The following is a 12,644-nucleotide window of genomic DNA, read 5'->3' on the forward strand; positions in this document are numbered from 1 at the left end:
ACCAAGAACCTGCGTGACAGAACCCGACGCCACTTCGACCCTCTGCATCCACGGCCTGTGGGTGAGGTAACTTTGCAACGCCGGTGTCCTTACACTGGCACACACCTCTAGGGTCTGTGTCTGAAGTTTTGTGTTCCTAGGTTCAGCGGAAGTATCATTTAATTCACTTTAACTAACTTTTACGCACCATTGACTTTACATTGGTGCGCGCCGCACTTTCCGTGCTGCACCCGTATCCTGTGGGCTACTCCCGACTTCTTCATTGCTTGTCCTGACTGCTCCCAGCGAATCTCTAGGCCCTAGGCCTAACCAATATTCGATAAGTGTTACTTATACCATTTTTTTAGTATATGGTCTGAGTGGCCCCCCGCCCTCAGCCATAATTGTGCCAACTTTATATGTTTAGCAGTGCTTTTGATTTAACGCTTGTGCCCCTTTCCTCATAAAGAGTACTGGGGAGTAATTTAGAAATAAATACATATATTTTTACAATATATACTTGTGTGGTGTCCTTTCATTTGATTACAGGATTGTATGTGGTAAAACAGCTCGCTTAACACGACCTCTTAAGTTTAGCCTTTAGGCTGCTTAGTCCATGCTACCACTAGGATAGCTTGTCTAACAAGGTTGACTTACAACCAGACATCTTTGGGGTTTGTTTGGACTGATACCCAGTGGTTCCAGAATTGGAAACACTACATATCAGGCCAACTTCTCACATGTGTGATTTTTTGGAATATGCAATCGTTAAATGTATGACTTGTTGTGTTGTTAAAACTCTTAAGAAGAATAAAAGTTATTAATTAGCTATTGGTCTTGAATTTCACTTCATGTACTTTATTTAAAAAAAAAAAAAAAAAAAAATACACGAACTGTTTGTTTATCAGCATTGGCAATTAACTCCTAGAAGTGGCGCTTCCGCACAAGACACAGTCATTCCACATACATCGTTGCGAAGCATTCAATCACACGAGTGTGCACATACCAAACTTGAGCATGCACGCCTCATAAATCAGGAACTACCATGGACACAGATATTCCCCATGCATTCCTTTGGGAGAGCAGGCCAATCTCACACACGCACTCAGGGAGCACACACACTTTACACTGTGCCCAAGTGTCAAAGTGCGCAAAGACCAGAAATCACTAGGCAAAAAGTTCAGGGTTGAACCTGCCAGAAGGGCCAAGTCCAACAATGTGTCATCATGTGGTGTCATGTGGTGTCATGTGTCATCATGTGTCATCATGTGTCATCATGTGTCCACATGTGGTGTCATGTGGTGTCATGTGTGTCATGTGGTGTAATGTGGTGTCATGTGGTATCATGTGGTGTCATGTGTCATCATGTGTCATGTGAGGTCATGTGGTGTCATGTGGTGTCATGTGGTATCATGTGGTGTCATGTGTCATCATGTGTCATGTGGTGTCATGTGGTATCATGTGGTGTCATGTGTCATCATGTGTCATGTGGGGTCATGTGGTGTCAAGTGTCATGTGGTGTCATGTGGTGTCATGTGTCATCATGTGCCATGTGGTGTCATGTGGTGTAATGTGTTGTCATGTGTCATGTGTCGTCATGTGTCATGTGGTGTCATGTGTCATGTGGTGTCATGTAGAGTCATGTGTCATCATGTGTCATGTGGGTCATGTGGTGTCATGTGTCATCATGTGTCATCATGATGTCATGTGGGTCATGTGGTGTCATGTGTCGTCATGTGTCATCATGTGTCATCATGTGTCATGTGGTGTATTGTGGTGTCATGTGGTATCATGTGGTGTCATGTGGTGTCATGTGTCATCATGTGTCATGTGTTGTCATGTGTCATCAGGTGTCATCATGTGTCGTCATGTAGTGTCATGTGGTGTCATGTGGTGTCATGTGGTGTCATGTGTCATGTGGTGTCATGTGCCATGCGTCATCATGTGTCATCATATGTTGCCATGTGTTGTCATGTATCATGTGGAGTCATGTGCTGTCATGTGCCATCATGTGTCAAGTGTCATGTGGTGTCATGTGTCATCATGTGTCATCATGTGTCATGTGGTGTCATGTGTCATCATGTGTGTGAGAAGTTGGCCTGATATGTAGTGTTTCCAATTCTGGAACCACTGGGTATCAGTCCAAACAAACCCCAAAGATGTCTGGTTGTAAGTCAACCTTGTTAGACAAGCTATCCTAGTGGTAGCATGGACTAAGCAGCCTAAAGGCTAAACTTAAGAGGTCGTGTTAAGCGAGCTGTTTTACCACATACAATCCTGTAATCAAATGAAAGGACACCACACAAGTATATATTGTAAAAATATATGTATTTATTTCTAAATTACTCCCCAGTACTCTTTATGAGGAAAGGGGCACAAGCGTTAAATCAAAAGCACTGTTAAACATATAAAGTTGGCACAATTATGGCTGAGGGCGGGGGGCCACTCAGACCATATACTAAAAAAATGGTATAAGTAACACTTATCGAATATTGGTTAGGCCTAGGGCCTAGAGATTCGCTGGGAGCAGTCAGGACAAGCAATGAAGAAGTCGGGAGTAGCCCACAGGATACGGGTGCAGCACGGAAAGTGCGGCGCGCACCAATGTAAAGTCAATGGTGCGTAAAAGTTAGTTAAAGTGAATTAAATGATACTTCCGCTGAACCTAGGAACACAAAACTTCAGACACAGACCCTAGAGGTGTGTACCAGTGTAAAGACACCGGCGTTGCAAAGTTACCTCACCCACAGGCCGTGGGTGCACAGGGTCGAAGTGGCGTCGGGTTCTGTCACGCAGGTTCTTGGTGCTTGGGGCTGTTGCAGCTGCAGGCGCTGTGAAGCAGAAGTGTCCGGTGCGATCCAAGGGTGGATCGAAGTAGAAAAGTACCTGAAAGCAGAGGGGACAGAGTCTGGGTCACTCAGCAGAGACCAGGGTGGAACCAGGACGGAACCAGGCAATGTCGGGCGCAATCAGGCGGTTGTCGATAGGCTTCTCTCCGCTGTCACGTGGGCTCTGGGGCATCTGCGACGTCCAGGAGCAGGTCACGATCTGTCCCACGTAGGCTCTCGCCGTCAGCACCGTCGGCTTGAAGATTGTAGCAAACAGCACTTGGCAAAAGCAATCCACGCGGAACCGGGAGATTGCTTATCACTCGAACCAGGAGGGTCAGAGTGGGTGCTCCTTTTCACAGGAGCTGGTGCAGATCTGGAGCAACCAGAAAAGCAAGTCGGTTTTCAAGTTTCGTCGGCACAGGGGCCACAAGCCAGCTGGCAAGTGACCGGGCCAACGCGTCGAGCACACACAGGCAGAAGGGCCCCACGCAGCACTCGTCGAGTGTGGAGGGGTGAGCTTTGGTGCAAGTGGAGCTCGGGGCTGGGGCTTCTCAAACCCCGGTGTACAGCTTCGAGGGTCACTCGTGGGCTGCACGGTCAGCGTCTCGTGGCCTTTTCAAGATGGCGTGCCCCACGCTTCCGGTCGCCTCCACGGGTCTCAGCTCTGCAGGGACTGTGGATCGGGCAGGTAGAAGGCAGGCAAGCTTGATCTCGTCGATCTCTGTCGCTCGAGTTCCGGCGGGAACTGCAACAAAGCAAGGGTCGAGGGCTGGATGGTGCCTGTTTGCACAGGGTGGTCACTCCTTGACCACAAGGGAGATTCTTCAGTCTTCTCACGTCGTGTAGAAAGTCGAAGGGTCCAGATTTCGTTTCTTATGTTTCTTCAGGATGATCTCAGGTCCGTTGGGACTGCTCCCCCTCTTATTCGAATCTAGGGGGTTGGACATCCTGCTAGGTCCCCTCCTATGGGTGGGACCCAGGAAGGGGGTGGTTACACCCCTCTCCTTTGATCCTGGCCGCGCTGGGACAGGGGCTGGGAGGCCCCAGAACCGGTTTGGCCGGATCCTGCCAGGGGCAGCCTTGTGCTCCCCAGGCAGTGTCTGGTTTCTTTGAAACCTCCCTATTCCAATCCACTATCTCCTGTCTGGGGTGGTTTGACACCGCCCTGTGACAGGAAACTCTTTGTCCAGGCCTCCTCTGCCGGGTTTCGGTCAGCAGCAGGAGGCCAGACCCGTGTCTGTGGCAGGGGCATCCATTTTGTGGATCTGAGGCTCATTTTAAATCAACCGCGTTTCAGTAAAGTAACATGTCTTCTCCCTCTAGAAGGGTGGAATGCTATCCCCGTCGCCAGAACTGGCGAGGGGATAGTATTCCAATTCGTATGACACCTTACACGACATGTTTTGATAAAGCCAAACCAAAGTTGCTATATAACCGCGAGGATTATAATGCGCTTAAGAGTATATGGTATGGCATTATCCCGGATCAGCTTAGGGAGTTGTTCCCGACAGCTGCAGACAGGCTCAGCTCATGCCAGAGCACCATCTCACATAAAACCACGCACTCTGCCTCCAGGATTGATGAGGCCTTCCATAGGAGTGGCTCACAGGTTATATATGTGTCCAGATATAGGTTTAGATATAGGTATACTATATCTAAGCAAGGGGTGATTACACCCACTTGCCCCAGCTGAGTGATCAGCCAGTTGTGTCAATTTAAGAACCAGCCAGGGGTGGCAAAAGCTATGCTTCAGCCCCTGGTAGGCCTTGGTGGCACCTATGCCCTGAGCACCTATAGTGCATGGTACAGGGGCTGACAAGGAGTCCATTTCCAATTGTGGTATGTACCTATAGCACATGTATCATAAATTTAGAGAGAGAACAGCAGGCTGGGGGTCTGATTAGCAGGCCCACAGCCTCAGTAAGTCGAAAACCAGTGAAGCAAAAAGCAAAAATTGGGGTGACCATAGGATAGCAGACCCTACTCTCCTACATAACCCCCCCCCAAACGCAGGGACATTAAACTTAACCTTGACCAGATAAGTCTTCATGTTCTAAGTGGAAGTACCTGGAGAGACCATCTGCATTACCATGGTCAGTCCCTGGGCGGTGCTCCACTGTAAAGTCCATCCCCTGTAGGGAAATGGACCACCTGAGTAGTTTGGGATTTTCACCCTTCATCTGATTTAGCCACAAGAGGGGCTTATGGTCTGTCTGAATTAGGAAGTGAGTACCAAACAAGTATGGCCTCAACTTCTTCAGGGCCCAAACCACAGCAAAGGCCTCCCTCTCAATAGCTGACCAACGTTTCTCCCTGGGGGTCAGCCTTCTGCTAATAAAAGCAATGGGCTGGTCTTGACCATCTTGATTAAGTTGTGAAAGCACAGCTCCCACCCCCAACTCAGAAGCATCTGTCTGTACAATGAACTGTTTGGAGTAGTCAGGACTCTTCAGGATAGGTGCAGAGCACATGGCCTTCTTCAGGTCATCAAATGCCTTTTGACAGCTAACTGTCCACTGAACCTTTTTGGGCATCTTCTTGGATGTCAAGTCATTCAATGGTGTCACAATGGACCCATAGTTCTTTACAAATTTTCTGTAATACCCAGTCAGGCCCAAGAAGGCTCTGACTTGTGTCTGGGTAGTTGGAGGAGCCCAGTCCTGTATGGTCTGGATCTTGCTCTCCAGTGGTTGAACTTGACCCCCACCTACTAGGTGGCCCAAGTACACAACCTTGCTCTGCCCTATCTGGCACTTAGTAGCCTTGATAGTCAGGCCTGCCTTTTGCAGGGCCTCCAGAACTTTCTTCAGGTGGATCAGGTGATCCTCCCAGGTGGAGCTAAAGACAGCAATATCATCTAGATATGCTGCACAAAAGTCATCCAACCCAGCAAGGACTTGGTTCACCAACCTTTGGAAAGTGGCAGGTGCATTCTTCAAGCCAAAGGGCATTACCACAAATTGATAATGTCCACTAGGGGTCGAAAATGCTGTTTTGGCTTTTGACTCCTCAGCTAGTCTGATTTGCCAGTAGCCAGCTGTCAAATCAAATGTGCTCAGAAATTTGGCAGAAGCCAATTTATCAATGAGCTCATCTGCTCTTGGAATGGGATGAGCATCTGTCCTAGTGACAGCATTGAGACCTCTGTAGTCCACACAAAACCTCATTTCTCTCTTCCCATCTTTGGTATGAGGTTTTGGCACAAGGACCACTGGGCTAGCCCATGGGCTCTCTGATGGCTCAATCACTCCAAGCTCCAACATCTTTTGCACCTCAGCCTTTATACAATCCCTGACATGGTCAGGTTGCCTGTAGATCTTATTCTTCACAGGCAGATTGTCACCAGTGTCCACCTCATGGGTGCACCAGTTAGTCTGACTGGGTGTGAGTGAAAACAATTGTCTGTGGGCCTGCAACACCTGTCTGCAGTCCACCTGTTGCTGCTCAGTGAGGCTGCCTGCCAAGGCTACTCCATCAACTGAACCATCCTCAGGGTTCTGGGAAAGCAGGTCTGGGAGAGGGTCACTCTCTTCCTCCTGTTCCCCATCTGTGGCCATGAGGAGACTCATGTCCTCCCTGTCAACAAATGCTTTCAATCTGTTCACATGGAGCACCCTGTGGGGGCTCCTAGGGGTACCAAAGTCAACCAAGTAGGTGACTTCTCCCTTCTTTTCAATGATAGGGTAGGGTCCAGTCCATTTGTCCTGGAGAGCTGCTGGCCCCACTGGGTCCAACACCCACACCCTCTGTCCTGGCTGGAACTCAACCATGACAGCCTTTTGGTCATGCCAGGCTTTCTGTAATTCCTGACTTGCCTCAAGGTTTTTGGATGCTCTCTCCATGTATTCAGCCATCCTGGAGCGGAGACCAAGTACATAGTCCACAATGTCTAGTTTAGGCTTTTTGAGAGGTAACTCCCATCCTTCCTTCACCAAACTCAATGGACCTCTTACAGGGTGGCCAAACAAAAGTTCAAAAGGGCTGTAGCCAACCCCCTTCTGTGGGACCTCTCTGTAAGCAAAGAGCAAGCAGGGTAAAAGGATGTCCCATTTCCGCCTAAGCTTCTCTGGTAAACCTTTTATCATTCCCTTTAGGGTCTTGTTGAACCTTTCCACAAGCCCATTGCACTGTGGATGGTAGGGTGTGGTAAACTTATAGTTTACTCCACACTCTTTCCACATTGCTTTTAAGTATCCAGACATAAAGTTGGTACCTCTGTCTGAAAGAACCTCCTTTGGAAAGCCCACTCTTGAGAAAACTGCAATGAGGGCTTTTGCCACCACAGGAGCTGTGGTGGTCCTCAGGGGAATTGCCTCTGGGTACCTGGTGGCATGATCCACTACCACCAGTATAAATCTGTGCCCAGATGCTGTTTGAGGATCCATGGGACCCACAATGTCTATTCCAACTCTTTCAAAGGGTACCCCCACCACAGGTAGTGGTATCAGGGGGGCCTTTGTTGTGCCACCTGACTTACCACTGGCTTGGCAAGTGACACAGGAGCGACAAAACTCCTTGACATTTTCTGACATGTGAGGCCAGTGAAAGTGTGGAACAAGCCTGTCCCAAGTCTTATTCTGGCCTAAGTGTCCTGCAAGGGGAATATCATGGGCCAAGGTAAGAAGGAAGCCCCTAAACTTCAAAGGTATAACCAACCTCCTGGTGGTGCCAGGCTTGGGGTCTCTAGCCTCTGAATAAAGGAGCCCTTCATCCCAATACACCTTATGGGTACCTTGAGCATTCCCTGCAGCCTCAGCAGCAGCTTGCTGTCTGAGGGGTTCAAGTGAAGGGCAATCTAATTGGGCCTGCCCCAGGTCTGCCCTTGAGGGTCCCCCTGTCCCCAGAAACTCAACCTGTTCAGGTTCAAGCTCCTCTGAGACAGTCTCCTCTTGGACTGCAGAATCAGTTTCCTGTGAAACTTGATCCTCAACCTGGGGCAAGTGGGAAGGCACAGCCTTAACCCTCTTGCTCCTCCTCTTGGGTTGTGGTTGGTCTATTGTTTCAAGATCCACCACTGGTTCAGGAAGGCACTTCTTAGCCTGAGACCTTGTCACTGCAAGGACATGAGCTGAAATCCCTAGCATTTCTGCATGAGTCCTGTACTCCACTTCTGACCAAACTGAGCTTTCAAGATCATTGCCTAACAGACAGTCTACTGGGAGGTCTGCACTCACAACAACTTTCTTTAGGCCATCTACCCCTCCCCAGGAGAAGTTCACAACAGCCACACTATGGGAAGTAGTGGAGTTGCTTGCATTGGTCACTAGGTAACTTTCACCTAGTACAATCTGTCCAGGGTCCACAAAGCCAGGTGCCACCATTGTGACACTGGCACAAGTGTCCCTGTAGGCCTGAGCCAGTTTCTCATTAATTAAGGGAGTCTGCCTATATTTGCCCAGGTTACTGGGGCTTACTGCAGTGGGCAAAGATATGTCCACATCATATAGGAGAACTGCCTGTGTGGGGATTCTGACTAGGCCAGATTCCACCTCAGTACCCAGGGTCAACCCTACTAAACCCTTTGGCTGTGTACCACCACTGCTGACTGTACTAGGGGGTGCAGTTGCTTTAGGAGCTGCAGTGGTGGGGACTGGATTTTTCTTAGTGCATTCACTGCCCCAGTGTGAAACTGATTTGCAGGTATTACACCAAGGTTTCTTTGGGCCATCATTCTTCTTTTTCTTGTTTCCATTTTGGGAACCCCCCTCCTTATTGCTAGTTTGGGGGCCTGAAGACTTCTGGTCCTTTTCTTTATCTTTCTGATTCCCACCCTTCTGGTCTGTTTTCTTCTGGTCACCTTGGTTCTGGTTTTTCTGCTTAATCCTTGTTCTGACCCATTTGTCTGCCTTCTTTCCCAATTCTTGGGGAGAGGTCAAATCAGAGTCAACAAGGTATTGATGCAACAGCTGGTTCTGACAGTTATTAAGGATCTGTTCTCTCATCATAAGATTGTACAATCCTGTATAGTCTGAAACTTTACTTCCCTGCAGCCAACCCTCCAGAGCCTTAGTGGCACAATCTACAAAATCAGTCCAGTCCTGAGTCTGTGCTTTTTGGGTGTCTCTGAACAACAACCTGTATTGCTCAGTGGTTAGGCCAAACCCTTCAATAAGAGCACTCTTCAGAACAGAGTAGTTTTTGGCATCCTCAGGTCTAACAGTGAGGAGCCTGTCCCTCCCTTTCTCAGAAAAGGAGTACCATAAAATTGCTGCCCACTGATCCTCAGGGACCTGCTGTACCATGCAGGCCCTCTCAAGAGCAGTCATCCATTTGTGGATATCATCCCCTTCCTTGTAGGGGGGCACAATTTTTGTCAGGTTTCTATTGTCATAGGCCCTGTCTTTTTCTTTAGGAATTTTGCTGCCACCAGTGGCATCTAAGCCACTTATTTTTTTCTCCCTTGCCAAGGTAAGTTTAGCTTGTTCCAAAGTAAGCTTAGCTTGAGCCAGGGCTACCTCTTCCCTCTCTATCTGGAGTTGGACAGCCCTCATTCTGGCCCTATGCTCTTTTCTCTGGGAGGAAGTCATCCCTCTTTGAGATTCTCTTGAGGCACTAGAAAGGTGAGAGTCCTCTGATGGAGATCTCTCCCTTCTATTGCCTGGGAGAATTTGGTTATGAGATCTGGGGTGGTGCTGGCCCCCCCCATTCCCATGTAGGTCCAAGTTGGCCTGGTTAAGGCTGGCAACCTGTACCTGGTTTCCCTGCTGATCCTGATCTTCAGGCTCTTCTACATCAGAGCCTTCCTCTTCCTCTTCCTCCTCCACTACATCATCATCTGGAAGATCCTCATTCTCAGGGGAGTTTATCCCTTCCTCTGTTTCTAAGGGAGTCTGACTCACCTTATCTAGGTCATCCTTTTCTAGGAGAGCTATTAGGGAAGGAATGGTAGGGCCTCTGCCCTTTTTTAGCCCCCTGGCTGTGCACAAGGCACTCAGGTCTTTGTGGCTAAGGTTGTCATATCTGGATGTTGTCCCTATAGGATCAACTTCTACAGGAGCAGAACCTGAGGGTCTACCTGTATCAGACATGACTGCTAGTGAGGTGTAAGTGGTGCACTTACCTACACTAAGTGGTTTCCTACTGTACCTTGCTAGTGAGTTGTAGTCAGGGTGTGCTACTCCCTTTTATCTACAACTACTAAGTTCAGTAGAACTTAATATGCTAAGCTTTTGATTTATATGTACCTAGAGGTACTTGATGTGATCTTTCAATTTGATAAAGATTGCAATGGTAAAACAAACAGCAAGCTCAAATCCGCACCGCTGCACACCAATGTGAGAAGTTGGCCTGATATGTAGTGTTTCCAATTCTGGAACCACTGGGTATCAGTCCAAACAAACCCCAAAGATGTCTGGTTGTAAGTCAACCTTGTTAGACAAGCTATCCTAGTGGTAGCATGGACTAAGCAGCCTAAAGGCTAAACTTAAGAGGTCGTGTTAAGCGAGCTGTTTTACCACATACAATCCTGTAATCAAATGAAAGGACACCACACAAGTATATATTGTAAAAATATATGTATTTATTTCTAAATTACTCCCCAGTACTCTTTATGAGGAAAGGGGCACAAGCGTTAAATCAAAAGCACTGTTAAACATATAAAGTTGGCACAATTATGGCTGAGGGCGGGGGGCCACTCAGACCATATACTAAAAAAATGGTATAAGTAACACTTATCGAATATTGGTTAGGCCTAGGGCCTAGAGATTCGCTGGGAGCAGTCAGGACAAGCAATGAAGAAGTCGGGAGTAGCCCACAGGATACGGGTGCAGCACGGAAAGTGCGGCGCGCACCAATGTAAAGTCAATGGTGCGTAAAAGTTAGTTAAAGTGAATTAAATGATACTTCCGCTGAACCTAGGAACACAAAACTTCAGACACAGACCCTAGAGGTGTGTACCAGTGTAAAGACACCGGCGTTGCAAAGTTACCTCACCCACAGGCCGTGGGTGCACAGGGTCGAAGTGGCGTCGGGTTCTGTCACGCAGGTTCTTGGTGCTTGGGGCTGTTGCAGCTGCAGGCGCTGTGAAGCAGAAGTGTCCGGTGCGATCCAAGGGTGGATCGAAGTAGAAAAGTACCTGAAAGCAGAGGGGACAGAGTCTGGGTCACTCAGCAGTGACCAGGGTGGAACCAGGACGGAACCAGGCAATGTCGGGCGCAATCAGGCGGTTGTCGATAGGCTTCTCTCCGCTGTCACGTGGGCTCTGGGGCATCTGCGACGTCCAGGAGCAGGTCACGATCTGTCCCACGTAGGCTCTCGCCGTCAGCACCGTCGGCTTGAAGATTGTAGCAAACAGCACTTGGCAAAAGCAATCCACGCGGAACCGGGAGATTGCTTATCACTCGAACCAGGAGGGTCAGAGTGGGTGCTCCTTTTCACAGGAGCTGGTGCAGATCTGGAGCAACCAGAAAAGCAAGTCGGTTTTCAAGTTTCGTCGGCACAGGGGCCACAAGCCAGCTGGCAAGTGACCGGGCCAACGCGTCGAGCACACACAGGCAGAAGGGCCCCACGCAGCACTCGTCGAGTGTGGAGGGGTGAGCTTTGGTGCAAGTGGAGCTCGGGGCTGGGGCTTCTCAAACCCCGGTGTACAGCTTCGAGGGTCACTCGTGGGCTGCACGGTCAGCGTCTCGTGGCCTTTTCAAGATGGCGTGCCCCACGCTTCCGGTCGCCTCCACGGGTCTCAGCTCTGCAGGGACTGTGGATCGGGCAGGTAGAAGGCAGGCAAGCTTGATCTCGTCGATCTCTGTCGCTCGAGTTCCGGCGGGAACTGCAACAAAGCAAGGGTCGAGGGCTGGATGGTGCCTGTTTGCACAGGGTGGTCACTCCTTGACCACAAGGGAGATTCTTCAGTCTTCTCACGTCGTGTAGAAAGTCGAAGGGTCCAGATTTCGTTTCTTATGTTTCTTCAGGATGATCTCAGGTCCGTTGGGACTGCTCCCCCTCTTATTCGAATCTAGGGGGTTGGACATCCTGCTAGGTCCCCTCCTATGGGTGGGACCCAGGAAGGGGGTGGTTACACCCCTCTCCTTTGATCCTGGCCGCGCTGGGACAGGGGCTGGGAGGCCCCAGAACCGGTTTGGCCGGATCCTGCCAGGGGCAGCCTTGTGCTCCCCAGGCAGTGTCTGGTTTCTTTGAAACCTCCCTATTCCAATCCACTATCTCCTGTCTGGGGTGGTTTGACACCGCCCTGTGACAGGAAACTCTTTGTCCAGGCCTCCTCTGCCGGGTTTCGGTCAGCAGCAGGAGGCCAGACCCGTGTCTGTGGCAGGGGCATCCATTTTGTGGATCTGAGGCTCATTTTAAATCAACCGCGTTTCAGTAAAGTAACATGTCTTCTCCCTCTAGAAGGGTGGAATGCTATCCCCGTCGCCAGAACTGGCGAGGGGATAGTATTCCAATTCGTATGACACCTTACACGACATGTTTTGATAAAGCCAAACCAAAGTTGCTATATAACCGCGAGGATTATAATGCGCTTAAGAGTATATGGTATGGCATTATCCCGGATCAGCTTAGGGAGTTGTTCCCGACAGCTGCAGACAGGCTCAGCTCATGCCAGAGCACCATCTCACATAAAACCACGCACTCTGCCTCCAGGATTGATGAGGCCTTCCATAGGAGTGGCTCACAGGTTATATATGTGTCCAGATATAGGTTTAGATATAGGTATACTATATCTAAGCAAGGGGTGATTACACCCACTTGCCCCAGCTGAGTGATCAGCCAGTTGTGTCAATTTAAGAACCAGCCAGGGGTGGCAAAAGCTATGCTTCAGCCCCTGGTAGGCCTTGGTGGCACCTATGCCCTGAGCACCTATAGTGCATGGTACAGGGGCTG

The sequence above is a fragment of the Lissotriton vulgaris genome, chromosome 2_2, assembly GCF_964263255.1.
Source record: "Lissotriton vulgaris chromosome 2_2, aLisVul1.2, whole genome shotgun sequence".
NCBI classification, from domain to species: domain Eukaryota; kingdom Metazoa; phylum Chordata; class Amphibia; order Caudata; family Salamandridae; genus Lissotriton; species Lissotriton vulgaris.